We start from the raw sequence: 24,352 nt of genomic DNA on the forward strand, positions 1-24,352 counted from the left end.
AAAAATTATTTCAAACAGGAAATCTGAATGATAAGGTATATTCAGGCAGAGAATGGAGAAAAGATTCTACCAGAAAGGGGAAGAGCAGATGGAAGAGCAAAAGAGAATATGCTCCTTCTTGAACATGGAAGTATTTTTATGTCAGTGATATCACCATAATAGTAGAGGTTAGAGTAATGACAAATTTCAGTTGGATGAGAGCAAAAACTTGGACAGGTATTTTCATCATCTTGAATAAGTGGTTTTTAATATATCTTGACTGAATTTAAATATTCCTTTAGAACTGAAGGAACAGAGGCAAAGAAAATTTAGGTAAAAATTCAAGGTCAACTCTTTTGCTAAAAAAAATTTAACCTGAATTATAGGTATTTAATTTAATTCTATATTTTTCAAAATATAAGTGTGACCTTATGCATTCTTTAAATTATAATTTGATTGGGTTAAATATGACAGACACAAACCTAGCTTACTTTTGCTAATTTGTTATTATATATTCTAGATTCATTGCACTAATATTGAATAATATTATAGCATTTTGAAAAATGTCATTAGAAACTCATCAATTTTTCTATCTCTAAAGAAAATGAATCCTAGAGTGATGGTTGAACCCAGATTTCCTTTTATTTATATATTTATTTATTTATAAGCTAGATTTTATTTGGAAAATAAATATTTTAATTGGGATATCTATAATCTACACTTTATTACTCTGTCTCTCTGTCTGCCCCCGCTCTCTCCCCCTCTCCCCCCCACACACTGCATGTATTATTTTCTTATTCACTTATTAAACTTGCGAATTACTTTTTAGTTTTACCTCTTAGAAAAAATGATAGAAACCTCTGACTAGTGCCACTAAAGTGTCTAGTAGTCCTCACTGAACTTTTCTTCTTCTTTATCCTATTTATCTTTTCCTACATTTGTCTGCTCTGCATTATCACTTTCTTATTTTATGGATTTTATTTACAGAAAATAAATTGGTCTTAAAATAAGGGAGATAAAAAAGAATAGAAGAAAGTTCAGTGGAGTACACAAGAAAAATGAAAGAAAGGGAGGATGGATGGGATAGGGAAAGACAGTGGAATGACTCTAACCTCACTTTTTTGTGTGCATATATGAATGTACCACAGTGAATCTCACCATCATTTACATCCACAAGACCCTGATCAAAAAAAAAAAAACTATAAGTAAATGGCAGAAAGACTAGTAGAGTAGAGGGAAGGGAATAAGGGGGGGGTAGATGGCAGGGGAAGGGAAAGTACTGGTGACTTAATTTGAACAAATTATATTTCATGTTTGTATAATTATGTAAAAATAAATTCTATTGTCATATATTACTAAAAAGAATCAATAAAAAGAAGGAAAGATTTTGGTTTTGCCCTATATACTTGATCAGATTTTTCTTCCTCAGTCTGTTTCATCTAGGAAGTTTTATGTCCAGTTAATAATGTGCTCTAAATTGCTTCCTGCCTGTTTTTCCTACCATCCCTGGAATGCCTGAATACTGTGTCACTTTGCCACTCACTACTAAGGCACTTCATTCCTATCTTTGTGCAACGTTCTATTCTAGGTTGAGAGGGTCATTTTAATCTTCTGTTAAGCGAAAACATTGTCTCTTTTTGATTTGGGTCCAAGATTCCCCTTTCAAAGGAATCAAGGACACTAAGAAATATTCTGCATGACACAGTTAAATAGGTCCCCTCCCCAGACTTTCCTTGGTAGATACAGGATATTTAACTCTTTTATTCCATTGACACATTCTATATACAGAGAGATTTTTACCAGATTCCACTGAAAGAAGAGAATTCACATAGGATTTTATCAGTGTATTATAGTTATACATAATATTGGGGTTCACTTTGACATACTCAAACAAGCATAGGATATAATTTGCTCTACTTCAGTCTCTAGTACTTTCCCTTTCCCTTCCTACTTCCTTCCCCTTATTCCCTTTCCTCTACTCTATTTATAAATAGAAGGTCTTCCTTCTATTTATAGTGTGTTAAAATTAGTTATATATAATACAAATGTGAAATTCACTATGGTGCATTCATATATTTAGATAGGATAGTTTGGTCCAATTTCATTTCACTGTTTCTCTCCTTTCCCATCTCTTCTTGATTCCCCCCTCAATCCCCTTTCTCTGCTCCACTGATCTTTCTTTTATTTTCACGGGATTTTCCCATCACCTTTCTTTTTAAGTTTTCTTTCTTATTTTGGTCTACCTTATGCATATGACAGAAAACATTCAACTCTTGATGCTCTGAGCTTCACTTATTTTACTTGACATCATGTTCTTTAATTCTATTTACTAGAAAATGCCATAATTTTATTCTTCTTTATGGCTGAGGAAAACTTTGTTTTATTTTTATATATATTTATCATATTTCCTTTATCCACTCATCTGTTGACAGGCACCTGGGTGGGTTATATTACTTACCTATTTTCAATTTTGTAGCCATGAACATTGATGTCACTGTACCTGTATTGTATTTTGATTTTAGTTCTTTTAGAGGCATGTGATATTTGGGTCATATGGTGATTCCATTCCTAGTTTGTTGAGAAATATCCATATAGCCTTCCAGAGTGTACTAATTTGCAGTCTCTCCAACAATATAACAGTGTACCTTTTTCCTTATGTCCTCATCAGCATGTATCATGATACCAGACCTCAAATTATTCTACAGAGCTATAGTGACAAAAACATCAAAACAAACAGGAGGACCAAGAGAATAGAACAGAAGACACAGAATCCACATAGATACAATAATCTGATACTCAATGAAGTTTCCAAAAACATACCTTGGAGAAAAGACAGTCTTTTTAACCAGTGGGCTGGGAAAACTTGAAATCTATCCATAGAAGAATAAAACTTGTCCTTTTCTCTCACCCTGCACAAAAGTCAACTTAAATTGGATCAATGATCTAGATATTATGATCAGAAATTTTGCAACTGCTAGAAGAAAACAAAGGCTCAACAATTCGACATATTGGCACAATCACTGACTTCCTTAACAAGACCCCTAAAACTCAAGAAATAAAACCAACATCAAATTCAAAAGCTTCTGCACAGCAAAGGAGACAATTAAGAACATGAAGAGGAATCCTATAGGATAGGAGATCTTCACCTGTTGTCACTCTGGCAGGGCCTTAACACCTAGAATAGGTAATGAACTAAAAAATATCTTAAAGTCAAATAACCCAATTAATCAACATGCAAAAGAATGAAAGGGACACTTCTCAAAAGAATACAAATGACCAACAAATATCTGCAAAACATTTAGTATCCCTAGCAATTAAGAAAATGCAAGTCAAAACTAAAATGAAATTTCATCTCACTCCAGTCACAATGGAAATTATCAAGAATATATAGATTTTGCTCTTTTTTTGTGGTACGTAATCAGCTGCAGTAAGATGAAGCTGAATACCTCCTTCCCAGCCACTGGCTTCCAGAAAGTCACTGAAGTTGATGATGAATGCAAACTTTATACTTTTTATGTGAAGCGAATGGCCACAAATGTTGCTGCTGATGATCTTGGTGAAGAAAGGAAAGATTTTGTGGTTCAAATCAGTGACCCGAATAACAAACGAGGTTTCTCCATGAAGCAGGGTGTCTTGACCCATGGTTGTATTTGACTGTAAGGGGCATTCCTGTTATAGGTTAACTAGAGAAAGAAAGTACAATCTGTTCCAGGTTGCATTGCAGATGCCAATCTGAGCATTCTTAACTTTGTTTTTGTTAAAAAAAAAAAAGTAGAGAAAGATATTCCTGTACTTAAGGATATTAATGTGCCTCTTCAACTGGAACTCAAAAGAGCTATTAGAATCAGCAATCTTTTCAATGTCTCTAAGGAAGAGGTTGTCAGAAAACTCTCAAGCAAAGAAGGTAAAAAACCCAGGATCATAGCACTGAAGATTCAGTGTCTTGTTACTCCATGTGTCCTGCAACACAAATGCATATGTATTGCTTTGAAGAACTGTGTAGTAAGAAGAACAAGGAAGAGGCTGCAGAATATGCCAAAATTTTGGCCAAGTTAATGAAAGAATCCAAAGAAAAATGCCAGGAACAGATCACCAAGAGACACAGGTTGTCCTCTCTGAGTACTTCTAAGTGTTAGCCTGTTGTGGGGCAGGTTGCTCAGAAAACACACCAAGTCCCAGTTTTGGCCAGAGTTTTTATTTAGCCAGCTGCCTGGTGACTGCTCCCCACAGGACCCATAACTATCTCTGTAAGGAACAGCATCGAACCTGAGCATTTTAGGATATTTTAAGGTAAAAACCACAAAAACCACATTTGGGTTGACGTAGCTGCAAGCAAGTAGGTACAGAAGTTGGATTGGGCAGTTAGCAAGATAATGCAATGGCTACATTGGTATTTCCCATGGAACTTTCCAGGTTGGCATAGCAGCAAGCTAGCAGAAGGGAGTAGATCAAAATGACCGTAGTTCAGTAGAAGCTAGAGAATGGGTACTAGGTCTAGACAATCAGTCTCTGACAAGCTACATTTCTCAAGAAAAATGGAAACCAAAGAGAATAACTTTACATTGTAGAAGAATTGCTATTTTGTGTTGCCAAGTATGCTATGCTAGGGTACAGAGGCAGGGCTTTCCCATGAGAGAAGCATTTCTTACATGATATGGAGTCTCAGGGTAAGATGGAGTCTGTTTGGTCATTGCCCATATAGTCTGGCCCATAACAAGTCCAGTCAAAAATAAAAATTTTTAAGAATAACAAATAAATAAAATAAGACCTTCAAAAATACAGAGTTTTTGTCTGTTAACAGAACCCTAAATGATTGACTTGTTGCATTTTATAAATAAAGTATTAGACTACACAATAGCTATTTAAATTTTGTAAGACCTGATGATCTTAAAACTTTTCCCAGGGTACAAGTTTTAAAGCTTATAAATTTATGCTGCAAATTGTGATCATATTTCACAAGTCACTGATTAGTCTTTTTTACTGATAAAGTGGTCTGCCTCTTATCAGTACTAATAAACATGTCCAGTAGATGTTTGACTAGAAAAGAAGATAAAAAAGGCTTGATGGAAATATCAGGCTAGATAAAATAAACTTCCTGCTAAGAAACAAATTCCTATGAGGGAAGACATGCATTAGGCACACATCACACTATGTTTTTCTTCAATTTTAATGGATCACGACTTGGTAACTCTTGAAAGTTAGATTGTGCCAAAAGTACTTTACCTTTTTGAGGAATTTCATATTTTCCTACTGTGAGTTTTATTCCTTGAAAAGAACAAAATAGGTTAAAGTGAGAGTTGACAATTAACAAGAACTGGGGATTGGTTGAAATCTGGGCTTCTGAATTCAGAAATGATAACTTTTTCGTTAACAAAGACTAAAATGTGGCACATTCAGAGAGAATAAAACTACAATGTATTATGAAGGCTGAGGATACTTGGGGTTTTTATCGTTTTTTATTTTCCCCCTCAGACATAGTACCCTCTTCCTCCTTTCAATTTTTCTAAGCTAAGTTTTTGGCAGGAAAGGGCCTCATTTCAAAGATACGGATGTGCCATGCAACTAAATACAAGAATTTGGTTAAAGAAATTGAAATATTTGTCTCCCCAAGTGCACATTGCTCCATATCTTCCAATAATCATAGACTGAATTTGAAATCTTTTATTCTGAACTTCAAAGTTCTATTATACTTGGTTACTGATACTACTATTGCTACTGATACTACTTCTAGCCTTTCTGTATTTAATGCCTATCCTATGGAGATACTATGTTATTCATTCTATTTATTTCAGATCATTTAAACCTTGAAATACCAACTCTTTATGGCAAATGTTAATAACCATTTTTTTTAGCATACTAAGTAGCCAGGGTACAGAAAATTTAATTCATTTTTGTAAATTCCCAAACTAGGACATGAAAGAACTAAATTTAATACTTCAAAGTGTATGGCATTCTCATTGTTTCAATCTGATAAAACTATTGAAAGAATAAAAATATATCCATGACTGAAAATGTGGTAATGTGGTCCACTTAGGGATCAAAATATTTTCTTATTCAGTCTGAATAAGAAAAAAAAAGCATCCTTGAAAATAATTGGTCCAGAAATAGCCAGCTGTACTCAATGTTTCCATGTTGATAATATGTGTCTTTAAAATTATGTGGCAATGCGGCCCAGTTAGGGATCAAAAAACAACATTCATTATTTTGTGAGTTAAGTTTGCACTGACTTTGCACTCTGTGTCACACACTATGCTAGAGATTTGGGGTAGAAAGCTCGATATTTATAAAAGAGTTTTAAACATTGTTTTTTAGAGCACCATGGAAAGTTGCAGACAGAATCATCAAAGAAGGAACCAGAGATAGAATGAAATAGAGAGTAATGATGCAGGAATCCTGAGGATGATGTCTCTTGAGTGTAAATTTGAAGGTTGTATGGGGATTAGGTAAAAGGAAGATTGAAATGAGAATTTCTGTTAAGGGGAGTGAAAGGTAGTGACATTTGTAATTTAAAGCAAGCCCATACCCTCCCAACCAATAGTTCTATTCCCAATGTTCACTCTATTCACAAAAAAAAAGTATGTGTATATTTGTTTCACATAGCTCTGTTAACAAACTGTAATATTAGATTTTACATTTGTGACAATCTGTTCAGGTGAAATTGTAATTTTAATTTGCACTTGTTCGTTGCCTTTTCACTTTGCCTTTGATGTTTGTATTATGTATAATTTTTAAAATAAAATTTGCTTCCATTATCCATCTTTCCTTTAAAGCATGCAAATTTGTGGTCATAATTTGGAAGGCCTTATCAATTCCAACAGTCTATTTGGAGTCTCCAATGTTTTAGCCTAATACCATCATGGATTGATTGATTGATTGATTTGTTTATTTATTTGTAGTTCTGGGGATCAAACCTAGGGCCACACAGATATCAGGCAAGCACTTTATCATTGAAGCAAATCCCCTCCCAAAATGTAGGATTTTATTTATTAAAATCTAATTTGTCCTTCAATAGGGTTTTATAATTTTCTTCATATAGTTCTTATATTTAAATTTAATTTAATTTTTATTGCTGTTATATTTGGAGTCCATTCTTCTATTTTATATCCCAACTGCTATTGCTATTGGAATTGTATTGCTATATGGAAAAACCTATTGATGTCTTCATGTAAATACATTACCTAGGTATATTAGAAAATACATTTTGAGTACTTCCAGTTGGTTATCTTTGACATTCTAAATATATAATCATATCATCTGTATGTAGTCATGCTTTCACATTAGGAGGTATTAAATTCATGGAAGTTGATAGCAGTGGGAATCTAAAGAAAATATTAAATATACAGTGGAGATAAAGATGACTGGTTTTCCTTAACTGTGTAGCCAGCTATTGATGACATTCTCTAAGGTGAGCATGACAAATACAAAAAGATTAGGTTTGTAGGGAAGAAAAAGTTTGGAAACTGAAGTGATAATTGTGCGTATGTTTTATTTGGAGTATTCTTGGAATATCCAATAGGCAACTGACTTTTTTAGTCTAGTCTTGGTTCTAAAAGGGGGTCGTCAAAATAAAGTCTTGGAGAGCAATAGAAGTTAAGGAGATGGTGGAAGAGGATCCTGTGGTGGACAGTCTTTAAAGTGACACCTGTAATTCCTGCCTCCTAGTATTCTTATCTTTGGCTACTACTTTCCCCTTGAGTATGGGTGTGTGATGCAAACTGCTCCTAACTAAAAGTGAGTGAATGTATGTAACTACATTGCATAAGATTGTTACATAATGTCCTGCCTTGCTAAGAATTTTCTCCCTGTCTGGTTTTGAAGTTTGCATCCTAATGTAGCCTACATGGCCATAAATTGAGGATAGCCTTAAAACAGCAAGAAATTGAAGTTATTTGATTTACACACTGTAAGGAACTAAATTCTGCTCAGAACATGTAAACTTGGAAGCAAATTCTCCTCTAGTGAAGATGAAGATCAAATAGACCTGGCCAACATGTCAGTCACAGCCTTTTGAGATTATGAGATAGAGGACCCAGCTAAGTTGTGTTCAGACTCTTGACCCCCAGAAACTGATAATATATGTTTGTTGTTTTAAGTCACTGAATTTGTGATAATAATACACTGCAGCAATATATAATGAATGTAGCAAAAATAAAGGATAATGAGAAGTAAAGGAATCAGCTAGATGGAGTATGCAATATGGTGTTTCGGATGTTAAGAAGGAGAGAATTTCAAGACAAAAAAAATGTGATTTGTAAAAAAAAAATCACAGTGAATTTAGGCAACACAATTTTCCATGATATCAAGTGTGAATAAGAAATAGAAATGTTGATTTGCGTCTTGACTAAAGGAGAATTTGCTTACAGGCTTACATGTTCTGAGCAGAATTTAGTTCCTTAAAATGGTCCTTACATTTCCTTACATGAACAGTAATAAGAAAAGTATTATTAACGTGGTTTGGGAAGAAGCCTGATTAGACTATGTAGGAAGTAAAAGAGTATAAAAACATATGAAGACCAAATCCAATGATGATTTTTATAAAGCCTTTTTCAGCAAATTACCTTATTTACAGCTAAATTTCAGGCCAATTGCATTCTCATAATAGAGTTTTAGCTAATTTTCCATTATTATTTAAAACTATCTCAACTGTTATATTTTATTATATTCAGATATTATGTAATTTTAAAAGCTTATTCTTATGACAAATGAAGTGGTAGTTATTATGATAGGAATATATTACCCAAGTGATAGTATAAACAAAATAAAATCCCTTGCTGTACACTGACACACACACACACACACACACACACACACACACACAAACTCACTGGAAAACAGCAAACAGATTAAGACAATTGATTATGTGACACCATGTAAACAGAGAGATAATGGTAATTTTATTGAATTAAACCAATGATACTGACCACATCAATTAGTCAAGAATTACATTACACAAAAAATGGTGGTGGGCTACTAGGTCCAGCATGAATCAAAATTCCAGATGCGCCTCTAATTTGGTTATTTCTTAGGTAGTGGAGTCACAAAATGCACTTAGGTAATAGTGAGATATAATCATAAAATCACAAAATGTACACTGTTCATTGGTCCAGAATTCAATTTCAATGAGACTGAAAGAAATAAATTAAGTGTGTGAGATAGTAAAATGAGCAACTGATTTTGAAGGAAATACAAAAATTATTTGAAGGGTGAAAGGGCTTAATTGTTTTTATTAAATACATATCAGATATTTGAATATTTGTATTTCATAATAGTACACTTAGGTTATGAGAGGGATATAAGTTATTGATTGAAAGTATCTGGATTTATTATAAACAATATTTGTTCTGTTCATGCTATCAAAAATAAGAAAAACAAGAAAAAAGTCCTTCATCATTCAATGGCTTTTTCTGAATATATTTGACTTATTTCATCTAGAAAGCTATTCCTTTATACTAAAATTCATTGCAGACACAAAAAGATTTAAGATTAAGGAATCCATAGAGATGGAGAGAAATAAGAATTTTCAAACAAGCATCTTCTAAAAAGTTGAATGACCTTTTGACATGGTATTTGCCAGCAATTTTTCCACAGTAATATGGCAAGCTGAGAAATAGCAATAGCTTTGAAAACTTTCATCCTGCTTTTTAAAGCCTGCTCTGATGTTCAAGTAAATTAAATTTCTCTTTGGTGGTTTCTCTGCTGTCATTTTTCTTCATTGATAAAATATGTAAGAACTGAGCACTGGACATTAAACAGCATCCATTTATAAAGTGATGTTCCCATTATTCTTTGAGGTTTGGGGGCATGCATTAAGGGGAGGGGAATTTTTATTTCCTGCACTAAACTCGACTGTTTACTTTTGAATACTTTTATCTGATATGATGTAGTAACTCATCTGACTTTTCTTAGACATGGTATGTTAAGCCAGACGCATATATCACAAATGATGCTATCAGAGAATCTGGGATTTTAGTGGGAAAATATGTACCATGTGATTGTACTAAAAGTCAGAACACAACTACAGAGGTACAAAAATAAGACTAGAAACAACAAAAAGTACAATAAAGACTATTTTCTGAAAATTGAGTTGGGATAAACAAGATTCAACTGAAAAGTTTACCCCACTCTGTGTGGTAGTCTGTTCTTTGAGATCCACAGGTTAACATCAAGCATCTGGCTTAAAGAAGGAACCTTTTTGATAGTCAAAGGTAAGCCTAGGATGAACCAGAGTTCAGTTTTCTGGGTATTTATGCTTTAGAGTAATAAGTTTAAGCAGAGTTGGAGACTTCTTCAGTGAGATCCAAAACTATAGATCAAGGTGTTGGAGATAATCTAATCAAGATTTGTTAAATTATTCAGATTTATACATATCTATGAATTTCAAAGGCAATAGGCAACAGGGTAACTCACTGTATAGTCTCTGAGATATATACTTAAGGTGAAAACCTCAGTTACATGTAGATTGGTAAGAGTTGCTGAGTTCCAGACACCATCTGAAGCCCTCTTATAAATCATAAAGCTTAAGTCCCACTACCATTGACCTTGTTTCAATATTTGGGTTTATTTCTTCATAAGTTAGGCCATGCCCTTCATAAAATAACAATTAGAAATATCATCAGCTTCCAAACTCATCATGGCTTAGGCTGTAGGTTTTGTTTGTGTGGAAGTGAAATCTATTTGGAAGATATAAGTAGTTGTATGGATTTTAAGATATAAGTGGTACCTTAATTCTGTGGCCAATCTTGATAACATATTTAAAATGATGAATTTAAAATTGGAAGCTCCTCAAGCACTTTATCTCTGCCTCTTTGATGGCAACAATATAGATTAATAATTAAGGAATATAAGGCAGCACTCCCTATTCTCTCAAAAATCAATGATATACAAAGTGTACCCAGCATTAGCTTGAATAATTGGGAAAATTCTATTTCTTAATCCACACATATTTAAGCCAAACCCTATAGAAGTTTCCCTGCAATGCCTTTAATCACCTTATGTTCTCCAAACACACCAACCTGGGCTCACTCTTAAGTACATAAACAGAAATATGCATATATATGTATATGCATATATATGTGCGTGTGTATATATACACACAGAGAGAAAGACACTGACACACATCCTAAAATTATTCTCTAGTTAGCATAGAAGTTACTCTGTTTAAATTCAACTCAACTTTATAATTATTAGAATGTTTGTGTGGAGTACAGTTGGCATAAAGAACTGGAAAAAATGTCAGTATTTCAAAGTTTTAAAAACTGAGTTTAGTGAATACTTTCAATGCATTTTGCTCTCTCCATACCAGTAAGAAAACAGACCATTCATAATTCTTCTCGTATGATGGAAATAGGTTTTAATTCTGTCTTCTCATTCAAAAACGAAGGCAAATCCTCTTGTGTTCACACTGGCAAGTTGACTTAAATTTTCTTGGCATTGGGCTACTACTTTATCAGGGAGTCAGTTGATATGTATAATTATATCAACCTATAGATATCTGATTTCAAAATAGTCATATAACACACCTAAAACAGTACCAAAGTGTTTCCTCTGATTGGCAGGCTACTCTGTACTCCCTTTCTCTGTTACATATTTTAGGCAGAAAGATCAATCATAATGATTAGTCACAGAAAAGAGGACAGGCCTAATCAGTACTATGGATATTTATATAAGACCCAAAATACTGGTTGAAAATGAAACAAAAAATGAAAGAATGGAAGAATAGAATAATCAAAGTGACAATGACTGGTAGAAAGAAATTAATGAGAGTAAAAGAACGAGGAAGAAAAAAGGAGAGAAAGGGAAGCCCAACAATTTATAAATTCGTTTCAACAAAAGTTATTGTGGTGACTAGAACACAATAAAAGGGAGAAGAAAACATAGATTCAAAGCCACATTTTCAAATACCAGAATATTAAGAGTTTTACTGCTTATTTATGAATAGCAAAAAATCAATGGAAGAAGGCAACTTCAATCTATAAAAATAAACTCAAACTCAATTGAAAGGCAAGGGATGCTTACCTGGAAAAGTTAGGATTGGGGTATGCAAAGAATATACTGTATGTACAATTACTTGAAATTAGAGAGGATGTGTATAAACAATAATCTCTTTAATATTGTTAATATTTAGTGCCTAAAAGTTAAAGCAATGGGATTGCCTTTTAAAAATTTTATTGTGGGATTTCCATATTCTGCAGAGACAACTAAAGTTCAAACTTCTGGTTATAGCAAGGAGAGGATGTAACTAATAGTTATATTTAATATCACCTTAGTTTGGGTTCCCCTAAATGTGGTTTAATAAGGATTTAAGTGTGAGTGGCTTATCTGGGACCTAAACTAAGGAAATATGGTGATAAATATGGGGATAAAGCCAAGAAGAAGAAAGGAAATCTAAAGGATGCATTATTGAGCAGTTTAAAGCCAAGGAAGAATAAACCTTCGAATCTTTGCACTGTGGAGTTAGGAAGTTGAAATACATATACACTAACTCACATGTCATGCTGGTTGAAGATTGCATCTGGAGCATTCATTTCCCTCCATGGCTTTTCCAGACTCCTGCATCCATAGAATTAACACAGGAATCTATAAATTTGCATGGGATGTTGAAATTGCTTCTTTTCCCTTATATGTAAAATGTTGAAGTTTTATAATTTAGAGTTCATCTATGCCCTGAGATTGACTTTGCACCATGAGTTTTTAAAAATCAGAATTAGAAATGTTTAGGTAGAATGATTCCACTACAATGTAATACAATGTGATTTCCATGAAGGCAGATGTTTTTGTTTTTTCCTACTATTCATGTCACCTAACACATAGAATATTTAAATCATATTATTTGTCAGTAAATTTTTGAAGAAATGCATCAAAAGTCAAAGTCAATATAACTTAACCATGGGAAATGCATTATTACACATAAGAAATGTTCAAAAATAACAACTAATTTTGATTCCTTTCCCCAAAATTTCCCTGATTAGTCTGTACTAATGGTTGGCTTCACTGACAGATTTGGAACAAGAGAGCATACTCAAATCCAGGCCTCATATCTAAAAAAGACCAGAGAAAAAGAAAGAGAAGAGCAACTTCTGGAAAAAAAACTTCAAAAGGTTATCAAAGAGCTTTTCCCAAACCTCCCAGCAAAACTCTTCTTTGTGTCTCAGTGTTATAAAAGTAACACTGGCAAAGATGAGACTGCTCTTTCAACAATCAGCTTGGGAATTGTGGTCAAAATCTCCCAAAGCATATGGGATGCATGCTCCTCACTTGATACCTGAAGAGAATTGAAGCTTTCCTAAAAATAAAGGAGGGGAAATGGAGACTTAGTAAGCATACATTTATTGTATAAGCAACCAAGAACACATTATACTTTTAGATATTCTTGTTGCTAAATGGTGGCAGGATGTAAATCTATGCAAAATAAAAGAAAACCTTGATGGTTGTTATTATTTATCTGTAGCCCTTAGTCTAAGTTTCATGGGGTAAGTTAGGGTAATTTGCTATCATTTCACAATGTAGCACATGTGTGTATAAGTGCATGCTGGAGATGGGCTTTTCCTTTTTGGCCATATGGAAAAGTGAAAATGGACTGAAAATTACTATCTTTCCCTTGACAAGTTAATTAAGCCTCATAATCAGTCACAGTCATTTGAACAGCATGGTTGCTGGAATGAGAATTAGTAGGATACCACAATGGACAAATGGGAAACATTTTATAGAAGGAAATCTCTTTGATGAATACATAAATGTTGTAAAAATATGATGAAAGAAAAACTATGTTTTAAAAGAGAAAAGATAACTGAGTTAGGCAATTGGGCAGATGTTAAGGAAATTTATTTATGTATCCAAAGAATAGAATTGTGTATACATTAATCTTATTCCACTCATTATATATTATTTTATATCTATTTTCCCACTTGACAATGAGTTTATTTATTTTTTGTTCCTTTTTTTTTTTCACTAGTGTGGATTGAAATTAAGGGCATTCTACCACTAGTCTACATTCCCAGTCCGTTTTATTTTTTATTTTGAGACAAATTCTCACTAAGTTCCTAAGGCTGCCCTCAAACTTGTGATCCTCTTCTCAGCTTCTCATGTAGCTGGAATTACAGGCATGCGCTACCGTGCCAGCTTTGACTACAAATTTCTTGAATTTAAGGACTGTTTTATCTTTTTCTCTAGTTCTAAGCATATTGTTTGTCATACAAATATATGTTGCAGTAAATTAAATAAAATAATGTACTTAATGTACTTTTATAAACCACACACTAAATTACTTTATTGGATTCTCCAGATTTAATTTTTTTTTTCAAAAGTTCAGCTGCTGGTAATGACTAACATTAATATTTCCCTAATAATTCTCACTATTTATCTTCATAATATTGTTTTTAGGGTAATGAAACTGTGGAAGATTAAAATGTTCTGGTATTTTTCCCAAGATCATGTTTTACATATATTTGCATATAATAAATTCACTCATGCTCCGAATTTTTTATAGATAAATATAATATTATTGGTAGAAATGACTAATTTTATAACTCTTTCCAGACATTCCATAAGCTAAAACAAAATGGTTAGCAAGAGACCTGATTCTTTCCATAATTATCCATGCAAATATAAATTTTATTAGTGTGCTATATCTTTGTTATGTAGTTTCAAAACAATTATTTTCCATGCCTTCACAAAGTGTAATAGAATTGCTAGACTATGATTTAAGAACTACTTCCCTGCTGTTCTATGTTGAGGATTTTCTCCCCAGTGTTTTTGTTTCTATAGCCCAATGAACATGTTCTCACATGTGAGTTTCCATTGGGAAAATTCCTTGTATGAATATAGTGTGTGATTGGATAGGTATACATTTATTTAGAAGGACCTCAATAGGGGCCTGAAGAGTGGATAAATCTTCTAGACACATGATTTGGGGGAAGAGCCCTTGGCCTCCATTTCCTCATTTATTGAAAAGAGAGAATAATAGATTCTGAGCTTTCTTGTGATAAATCTCTTCGTTTGCAAAAAAGCAAAACAAAATCCCAGTAAACCACTCAAGTTAAAATTAACTTAAATATCATGGGAATTTTAAGAAAATCAAAATCAAACACAAGCTTACCTACAACTCAAACCAGAATGTGAAGTTTTTGTGACCAAATTCTCTTCATCTCACCATCTCTTATTAAAATGTCTTTTCTTCTATTTGTATCTGTGTTGCTACACTCTCTGCATGCAGCCTTCCTTTTCTATTCTTGAACACAATCCATCATGGTGAAATGCAAATTAGGTCACTCTCAGTCCCTGGGGTTATATGACCTTCTGTGACTAACACTCACACATAACTTATAAGCAGTTCTGTCTCTAAATTCCCAGAGAATGGGGACTATGCATTCTGGTTGAGATCAGATATCTGTTCAGCCACAACCAGAAGAAGGAGTTACATGATGTTTAAGCTTTGCAGATTTCCACTCTTCTTTGTGTTAAAGAAGGAAATCCTCTGAAAAAGACATTCAGGTTGCAGGCATCCCAAAATGTATTATTTATAGTCTTATCACATCTGGTAAAGTGAATAAATTAACTTTTCTTTCTCTAGTATTATTCATCAATAATATTATCAATATTATGGATTTCATCCTTTCATAATCTTTTACTATGTCTAATTTGCAGGACACAGTGTTATATATTGTAGAAACAAACAAAAAATAGGGCATACTCTCCTAAATCATTGTTCGTTTAACTTGAGAGCTTGTTAGAAATGTAGAATCTACTGTATAAGAATCTGTATTTTGTCCAGATTCTCAATAAGTTCTGTAAGTACTGTGCTTGCATTATGTATTATTCCACTGGAAGTCAGAACATATGAGGCATTTAATTCCTGTCTCTGTTTCTAACCTAATTTGTTCAGTTCTATGTCTATTTCTAGTCAATAACAAACTGATTGCTCTCAGTGTTGCTAGACCATGGAACAATTTTCTTCTCTGTGTATAAAGTAAGGGCGTTTGTCTTGATTACATAAAGTTCATCAATTTTATTTTGCATATGTGTTCCTATTGAAATCTCTGATTTGCAATTGCTCTGGTAGAAGTCAATGCAGTATAATAATGTCTAGAAATCTAGTTCAACTGTGTACAACCCTTAAGTAACTTCCAGTAAAGATGTTATAAAGCTTCCATGTTTTCAGATGGACTGAAAATATATTTCGAACTAAATGATTACTAGCATGGATTTTTTGTTGTTGTTGTTGTTCGTAGTTAAACCAACTTTTTCTTCATGGAATTTGCATGATTTTACTACAAATAAGAAAAATACGTATCTTTTTCCCTATCTGCTTGCTATAGTTAGACATTTACTATTTAATTCCTTTTAAGCTACCACATACATAAATTAATAGTCTAAAGAAAAATAGGCTTTTTGAACCTTATATTTGTTGATTTTTTTCAATGTGTTCATTTCAATCACGATGACTTAATAGAAACAAATATATTTATGAAGCTACTTTGTGTAATAAGGGGTTTGAATTACATAATAAACAAATTAATTTCAACTATGACATTCATTTATTTATTACTTTTTTGCTATAGCATTGAGTACCACTATCAGGGTGCAATGCCACTGGTTCTGGGAGTGCAGAAAATACACATCATAGTCTACAAGCAACTTTACCTGCCAAGGCAAAATGATTATCCTGGAATGACATTAACAAGAACAGCAAGGACATTCCTTTTGCCTTCTTCTTATCTTCTAATCTTTTCTGATGTCTTTTCTGGCAAAAGGTAAGTGATTTTGCTTAGTTCCATCTTAACTGTCACTTAGATGATTATTAAAGGGTAAATTTGAAGTGAGGTATACTAGATAAAGGACTAGCATGGTTCTTCCATTTGGTTACGTGACATTAAATTACAAGCCTCACCACACGTTACCACATATTTGAACTTCTATGCAACAGGAGTAATGACTTCTTCATGCTTCTGCTAACAATATGTGCCAATGCTTTGTACAAAAACACTCACCTCCTCTTTCCTAAAAGAGGAGTTACAAAGTCCCAATGGATGTAGTATATGTCAGTATACAACATTAAATCCTTTTTGATTTCAGTCACAATTTTATCTGAATGCTTGGATGAGAACATTCAGACTAAGTAGTAATATTAACTATACTCCAAATCCTCATAAATCATAGTACTTTAAAAGATAAAGAATGAAAAATAAACTAAATGACATGTTCATGTATACATATTTAAGAAGAAAAAAGTATGCATATCTCTTGTATTTGCTATTTTTTAAATTATCATAAGTCCAGAATTGATATTTATAATTTTCTTCTACAACATTCCAGATTATCTTTATCCTTAACAGGTACTTTCATTAATTTGCATCCTTTATGACCCCAAACTATGTAACTAAAAGATATATCTTCATTTTTTGTAAATATATGGAACTTCACTATTTTTGTTTGTTTGTTCTGTTTGTAATCTGGAACAACAACTTCAGCCAGTGTGGTACCCAACCCCTTTATTTGTTCACTGGCTCAGAGGCATATCACAAAAATGTCCATGCATTTTATCAAAACGTATCTTCTTAATTCCTATTCATCAGGTCCAGTCATTCTGATTTTATCAATTCATAGTGGAATACTTAGTGGATTCTCTCAGGCACATCATTATGAGCATCTCTTTCAATCTATTTATGCCAGAAAGTAGGTACATTGACATAGCCCTGCAACAATGCAATGAAAACGAACTTCTGCTACTGTTCCTTGCAAATTGATATAGAGATAAAAGCATTTGCCAGATCAATAATTATGTACCCTTGCTGGGCCTGTGTTGATTTGTTCCAGTAAAGATACCACAGCTGTAACAGCTGCTGTAATTAAATCACCATCTCATTAAGTTTACAATAATTCACAGTCAGTCTCCAAGATATGCACAGGCCAAACAAGTGAGTTAAATTGAATGTACATTTCTCAAGTCTTTGATGGCAGGACTCATCTCAGCATTTTCCTTTGGGAATCAAAAGTGCTTTTGGTTTATTTTCCTGGTGGGGAAAGGAGTCAAGAGGCATGTATTTAGTTATTTTCTATTTTAACTGTCATTCATGGTTCAGGGAGGCAATTATACACTAAAGTACTGGAAAAAATACCACAAGGTAAGGTTTTGCTCTAGTAGCCCTAAGGGAGAATGACTTAGGCCAATTCTAATTTTATCACCTTACTATCATGTTTGCACAACATTTTTGTTTCCCAGAAATCATTGGCAATTCATATCTGTACCTAGTAATCCTCATAACATCTGAACATTTCTCTCTCTTTGGTATGTATTGACATTTGTAAGTGAATATGGACCATCTTAGTAAGGCTCAAAGAGGGATTCATAGGACTTAATGTTGTATACTGACATACACTACATCTGTTGGTATAAAAGGTGCAGTTGCTAAAATTCGTCTTTATTCTGCCTTTCACATTTTATGTAAGATGTATTACATATTCAAAATATATTAAAACTAAATTTAAAATTACATTGCATCGATGCTTTCACAAGTCTAAATTGCAATCAATAAATCAATCAACTAGATAAAATTGTAGAAACATTTCCCCTTAACATGTATAATCCCTTGCTTTGGTAGGTGTATTCACATCAATAAATTCAGCTTGTCCCAATAATTTATATCATTGTAGCCTTAGATCCATCTATATAGAATCATATATATATATAATCTGCCCCAATTTCATCTTTTGGGGGTTCAAACTAGAACATTCTGGAGTGTGATCTGGTCAAATAGTGGGTATATTTATATTAATATTCATTTACATATTCATGTGTATATTCATGCATGTATATACAATCATTCATGTATATGTAACTGTGTACATTCATATTCCTATCCATGCACTTTTTCTTGTACATGAACATAGGCATATTTATGCACATTTATACATGAATATTTATGTATATGAATATTAAATATTTATGTGTATGAATATGAAAGTGTACACCTTCATATTCATGTACACTTTCATATTCTTGTACATGTATTGCCATTCATGCACATATTCATGTTCATTTACATGTAATGCTCACACACATTCATATTTATGTATATGTAAATATTCATATTCATATTCACACACATGCACATATTCATATCATACCTATCTTCATATTCATAGTGAGGTATATGCATATTACTCATATTTATATTCATGCATTTGTACTTGTACACATTGATATTCATGTACATGCACACATGTCTATATATGATATTGATGTTTATGTACATATACATACTATTTCATGTATACATGCACATTCATGTAAATGTACATGGTCATTTTTATGTACACCATATTCATATTGCTATTCATAAACATTCATGTAATACATGTATTCATACATATACATTGCATATATATTAATGTACATATTCTTGTTCATATTCATGCCCTTATTCACATTCATATCCACCTATATATTCATGTACATGTACATGTATATTTTCACATTCATATTAATAGACATTCATATGCATATCTATATTTATATGCACATTCATATACTCATTCATATTCCATATGTATGGTCACATTCATGTTCATGCATATTCATATTAATATTCATGTGCAAATATACATATTCATATGCATGTATATACATATTTATATATTCACATAAATATTTATGTACACATCCTCTTTAATATTCATATTAATGTTTATGTTTATATACATATTCATATTCATACACATAAATATTCATATACACATGAATGCCTTCCTTTTCATACTTTGAGGGTAGAATGGAAAAACTCTGGAATGAGAAAATATCAGAAGCGCTGTATAGAAATTAACACACCAGATTATGTGGATTATGCATATTGTTCCCTCCCTCACCAGGTGGAGGGTATCGTAAATTATACTTTCCCAGGCATGAAGGATGTGGGGACCAACCATAACTACTCCTCTCACTTGTTGGAGGACATGCAATTTTATGCCAAAATCTAGGGCAGGTACTAGGGTATATTTCATAGATCCATCTAAATAGATTCATCTATATAGATACATCTTTTGAGAGTGTAAGTCTTTGATAACTTTTCTTATTTATTTTATAGAAATGGTCTATTTCTAATTTTATGTCTCTTCTGTGGTCTGACTTAGTTAATTTGTTTTTCAGAGTTACTCATTTATTCTGTGTTCTAAAGTGAATTTGCATAGAGTTATGGAAATTAGTTTACACTGATCTTGATAACTCCATTTTGTGTTTAATTCTTCTTATTTCTGTATTTGTATATCAGTGCTCCCCTGTTTTCCTTGATTAACTTAAGTAGTGATTTGGCTATTTAATTTTTTCTAATAATTAGATTAAAATTTATTTCTAGCAAACCCAGTATCAGCAAGTACATTTAACTCTCAAAATTTATTTTCTAATACAATTTGCTAATACACAGAGATGGGACTTATTGCAGAAATGGTTGACTCTAGGCCTGGGGCATTAACTATATAAAATGTACCTGAGGCATCTTGTGGTGTCAGAAAGTAAGAAAGTTCTTAAAAAAAAGGAAGCAAAACCAAGTTGACTGGTGCATTTCAGGAGTAAATTGAAAGAGCTCCATATGGCCACAGTTGGAACAATTTGAGATACAAAGTAAATAAATTATTAGATTACAACTGAAACTGTAGAGGTAAATATTAATGAGTTCATACTGATACAAAGAAATGATTGAGTGAAAAACTAAATGGAGGAAGAGACAAATCTCCCATGTAGAAGAATTTCATATATAGTATGGAGATATTTTTTCCTTAAAGAGACAGAATATAATTCTGTATTATTTCCAAAGAGTCCAATATGGAAAGAAAAAAAAAGCCATTTTGTAGTTGATAAACTTGATTGTACCTTAGCCCAGAGATCAAGGCAAGTGAATATCAACAATAGTAAATCATATTAATAGTATATACCATTGATGGTTGTGATGATAATGATAATTTCCTTACCTGAGCTTCCTCCTCTGCATTAGTCAGGGTCCAATGAGAGTTAGAATCAATAGGACAGCTTTTAGATGATAGATAAACAGATAGATAGATAATTTTAAGGAATTATTTCCTCATTATTATAGAGCTTTAGAAGTTTCCATGATCCACAGGGTGAGTTTGAAAGCTGGAGACCCAAGAGAGCTGATAGAATAATTTTAGTTCATATGCAAAGGTCTGAGAACTGGAAGAACTGATGGTATAACTCCAGTGCAAAGACCGGCAGGATGAAAACTCAGAAAGTTCTGATATTTCAGTCAGAGTCCAAAAGCATGAAAAATAATATGTTCTCATTTTAAGGCCAAGAATTCACAGGCAGTAAGAATTCTCCTTTACTTTGGGGAAGGTCAGGCATTTTGTTTTATTTATGGCTTCAGGTAATTGGATGAAGTCCACCAACATTAGGGCTGGAACTCTGCTTCACATGGTTGTCAATTTAAATTGAAATTTTACACAAAACTCCTTCATGATAAACACTCAGAATAATGTTTGACCAAATATCTGGGCATCTGTAGCCCAGACAAGTTGATATATAAAATTAACTATCATATCCATCAAAATCACAGTGTCAGCCTAATCACATAAAAAATATTAGACAAATTTCAAGTGGGCTACCCTAAAAAATACTGGAGTAATACAAGTAAAATCGTTGAAAGTGATTAAAGATGAGGAATGCCTGAGGAATTGTCACATCCAAGAGGAACCTAGGGAGACATGATAATTAATTATAATAGGGTATCCTGGATAATATTATTGACTAAAAAAGGAGCATTAGGTAAAACTAAGGAACTTTGAATATAGACCTTAGTTTGTAAAAATGTATCCAATTTGTTCATTAAGTATAACAAAGACACCATACCAAGGTAAGATGTTAATAATGGGGGAAACTGGTTGCATGGTATGAGAAGTTTCTATGTCTAATATTGCCAAATATGTTATAAATCTGATATTTCTAAAAATTAAAACCCCTTTAAATTTTTAAATATTGGACAGAGACAGTGGAAAGGGGAGTTCCAGTGAAATTCCCATCTTCTAAGGAAGGAATCATTAAATACTTTTAAAGATGATAAATTATGTTTTAGAATATTAGAAGCAGCACCAAAATATCTAAAAATAGAAGTGATCAAAAGGATTTCTTCTGAGAAGTGTGACTTCAAGTATTCCTTGGGGTGTCTTCCTATAATGTTTGAAATTATAAATAACAAAAGTTGGAATTAGCAACAACCACAATATTTCAAATTTTTATTTTGTAATTATTTACTTATTTATTTATTGGTAACGGCCATTGAATTCAGGGGCACTCGACCACTGAGCCACATTTGCAGCCCTATTTTGCATTTTATGTAGACACAGGGTCTCAGTGATTTGCTTATTAACACCTCACGATTATTGAAGCTGGCTTTGAACTTTTGATACTCCTGTTTCAGCCTCCCAAGCCACTGGGATTACAAGTGTATCCAGCTCTATTACTAATGCTTATTTTATTGTGTTTTCTTCTCATCTGGTTACTTTTGTCTATTTTTTAATCTAAATTTTTGGGCCAGAGTATCAATTTGTTTCAATTTCAATTTTTATATTTATTACGTACTAAGCTTATGCATTTTCCTCTCAGCACTGACTCAGTCAGATATTGATTTTGAAAACTGACTTAGATATTGATTTTGAAAAACACTATTTGCATTATTATTGTTTGCTTGCCATTCTAAAATTCTAGTTTTATTTCTCTCATTACCTAGAGTAACTTACAATGAAGATTTGTAATTTCTTTGTGTTCAGGCCTACTTTCTTCTGACTTTGTTGTTTTATCCTAATTTTAATATATATTTTATATGAATTATTTTTGAAAAATTTTAGTGCATTTAAAGCCTATTATGTGGCCAAGTAAAAATGGTCCATGGATCCTTCAATGATATGTGAATTCTCAGTCATAAAGTAAGGGATACAACATATGGCCAAATATTTATATTAAAATAAAATATATTTATATCTTCCATATATTTATTTTTGATCATTTCTTTTTCATCTATAGATTATCTATAGATCTCCTTTCCTCTTCCTGCATCCCTTTGTGGTTTCTACTTTTTGGATGCTATTCATTTGCTTGGATATTTTTACTGGGTATAACATACCAATTTTTGATAGGTAGAATCCTAAAATACATATGTGTACATGTATGACTTATGGGATATACATATATTTATATTTACTTAATTCTCTATGTGTAGAGAGAATAATCTATTGTTGTTTCAGGATTATATCCAGATATAATTTTAAATTTCCCTTATTCTTTCACTAATTTGATTTTATTATTTGTTAATTTAATTGCCTGCATTTTGTGTATCCATAAATTTCCCTTTAATTCTTATTTCTTTGCTTTTCACATGTATATTCTCTATATTCCTCATTTTTCGTTTAAACTTTAGTTTTTGTTTCTGAAACAATTATCTTTTTCTTTGTGAATTTTTCATAATTTTCTTTCATTTAGTCTTACACCTTTTACCCAACTATCTAGCAATCATTTCCTTTCATCCAAGAATACTTTCTATGATTTTTTTTCTGTTTCTGTTTTATTTTATTCTTTCACAGATGTAGTTGTTGCCTACATGTTTTTTCATTTTATTTTGAAGTGTTAATTTACACAGTTGTTTTCAATATCTTTTCACTTGTGATTAACCAACATTTATAAGAAATCTGTGTGATCCATTTTTATATATTTTTGTATGTTGGCTGAAGAGTTAGACTGAATTTTTATCCAATCTCTTATATTTGAAAGAGATGACAGTAGATATGTGGGTTTACTTTTCATGGATTTGTATTCTGTTCCTTTGGTTTGTGTGTACATTTCTGTACACACAATATGTGGTGTTTTGGTTATTACTGACTTGTAGCATAGTTTGAAGTCAGGAAGTATGATGATTATTATTTTTTCGGTTTGTTCAAGATGGGTTTGACTATTCAGGGATTTGGGAGGTTCCATGTACATTTTTTTTAATTTTTTAAAAAATATTTATTTAGTTATTTAGTTAGTTATAGTTGGACACAATTCCTTTATTTGATTTTTTGTTTGTTTATTTATTTATTTATTTTTATGTGGTGCTGAGGATTGAACCCAGCACATTCTTGGCGAGTGCTCTACTGCTGAGCCACAATCCCACCCAAGGGTATTTTTTTTTTTTAGAATTAATCTATATTATATGCTTTATTAATCTAAACTTTTAAATTTCTTTACATATCCATCCTTTTATCAATCTGAGTCTTAATTTTCTCTTTTTTATTGTTGGTCGTTCAAAACATTACATAGTTCTTGATATATCATATTTCACAGTTTGATTCAAGTGGGTTATGAACTCCCATTTTTACCCCGTATACAGATTGCTGA

The 24,352-nt window shown here is 32.4% G+C and overlaps 1 long non-coding RNA gene across 1 annotated transcript in view; it reads left to right on the forward strand.

Moving 5' to 3' along the window:
- The window catches only part of LOC144371782 (uncharacterized), a 311,728-nt gene that overhangs the window by 160,160 nt on the left and 127,216 nt on the right, over positions 1-24,352 (forward strand). Inside the window, exon 3 of the long non-coding RNA XR_013431894.1 lies at positions 16,536-16,727. This is a non-coding gene — a long non-coding RNA (uncharacterized LOC144371782). The remainder of the gene's footprint in view (positions 1-16,535; positions 16,728-24,352) is intronic.

Source organism: Ictidomys tridecemlineatus, chromosome X (assembly GCF_052094955.1).
Source record: "Ictidomys tridecemlineatus isolate mIctTri1 chromosome X, mIctTri1.hap1, whole genome shotgun sequence".
Lineage (NCBI taxonomy): Eukaryota > Metazoa > Chordata > Mammalia > Rodentia > Sciuridae > Ictidomys > Ictidomys tridecemlineatus.